Here is a 1986-nt window from a genome sequence, read left to right on the forward strand (position 1 = left end):
AAAAATGGAAGAAGGAAAATACTGAAGAAAAATAGGAAAGCACAAAAACAAGGAAAAAAAAAGAGGCATACATACATTAAGGAAAAAATGAAAGAGAGGAAAGGAAAATGGAAGAAGAAGGAAAATACTGAAGAAGAATGGAAAAGTGCAAAAAGAAGGAAATAAAGAGGAAAACACACGAAGGGAAGAAAAGGGAAAAGTGAATCAAGAGGAAGGAAAACAGAACGAGAGATGAAGAAAGGGATAAAGAGAGGAAGAGCAGCAGAGGGGAGAGAAAGAAGGAAGGAAATAAAGAAGGGGAAGGGACAGCAAGAGAGTTATCACATATTCCACTCCTCCCATGTTCGGCGCGAAAGGGAAGGATGAAAAAAAAGAAGGAAGGGAGGAAGAAGGGAATATAATAATACTAGTGATACAAAGACGATGATGATGAGGATGAGGATGATGAAGGGTGCGAGGAGACTTGATCGATGTTTATAAATGGATGAAGGGATTTTGATAAGGGTAATATTAATAAGGTTCTGAAGGAAGGTAACAAAGAAGGGTTGAACACGTAGTAATGGGTTTAAATCAGATAAATTCAGATTCAACAAGGACATAGGCAAGAATTAGTTAACCAAAGGAATGGTGGATGAGTGGAACAGGATGGGCAGTCATGAGGTGAGTGCCAATACAATAGATACATTAAAAAGAGTAGAAAAGTTCATGGACGGTGATGTTAGGTGGGGTTAGGTTCACAGGAGCTGCCTTGTTTATGTAACAACGATATTTATGAGAAAGGAGTAGAAAGGGCAAACAAATGTATTGAGGTATAATATTACATAAATATGTAGTTATAGTTATTGTTATAGTTATTACTACCTAACTAATTACAAGACTGAGATTTACGAGAAAAATACGAGAATACACACCCACACTCACACCTACCCCCTACACACACACACAATAAAAACTCCTTCCCCCTACACACACACAAGCTACTATTTACAAGAACCCACCCACACAAAAACACGCTAATCGCCACCTTACAATAAAATAAAAAAAACATTCCAGGGACCATTAGGAACAAACATAAAACAAAGAAACAGAATACGAATTAGGAAGAAACGGAACACGATCAAAGACTCAGTAACTACTGACCAGCTTCTCCTCAACTCACAATGAAAAATATATTAGTAAGGATGCCAGAAATCCAACCCACCCATCGACACCACAACATGTCGAGCATTCCGGGGACTGATCGCTGGTCATAAAGTAACATGATGTGGGTCGCCCCGTCACCCGCGGCTCGGGGCTCGGTGACGGTCATCGGCGGAGGCGTCACATCGGCCTCCCGTTGACATTTTTCATCGCGAGTCTCTGAGCACCCAGCAGCCACCCCACCCGGCCATACAGACAGACAGCCTAATAGAGACAGACAGACACAGAAAGTGGACAGAGAGACACGGATACATAGACGGAGACAAACACACAGACACCCCATCCATACACTCGTCCATTCAGACATTCAAATACACATATATACATACATACATACGTACATACATACATACAGACAGACAGACAAATACATACAGGGACAGACAGAAAGACAGACACCTCATCTATACAGCCATCTATCCAGTCACCCAAGTAGGTATAGACTAACAGACACAGACAGACAAGAGGAAAGACAACTCCCCCGCGCCACCACACACACAACCCCGCCCACACACACACACACACACACACACACACACACACACACACACACACACACACACACACAGTCAGTCAGTCAACCAGTCATCCACCAAGACAGCCAGCAACCAAATAATCCAACCATACAGCCAAACACCTTCCTCAACACTAAACATTCTCGGTCTATCCTTAACTCAAAATCTCAACTGGAAACTTCATATCTCATCTCTTACTAAATCAGCTTCCTCGAGGCTGGGCGTTCTGTACCGTCTCCGCCAGTTCTTCTCCCCTGCACAGTTGCTGTCC

The sequence above is a fragment of the Eriocheir sinensis genome, unplaced genomic scaffold, assembly GCF_024679095.1.
Source record: "Eriocheir sinensis breed Jianghai 21 unplaced genomic scaffold, ASM2467909v1 Scaffold79, whole genome shotgun sequence".
NCBI lineage: Eukaryota > Metazoa > Arthropoda > Malacostraca > Decapoda > Varunidae > Eriocheir > Eriocheir sinensis.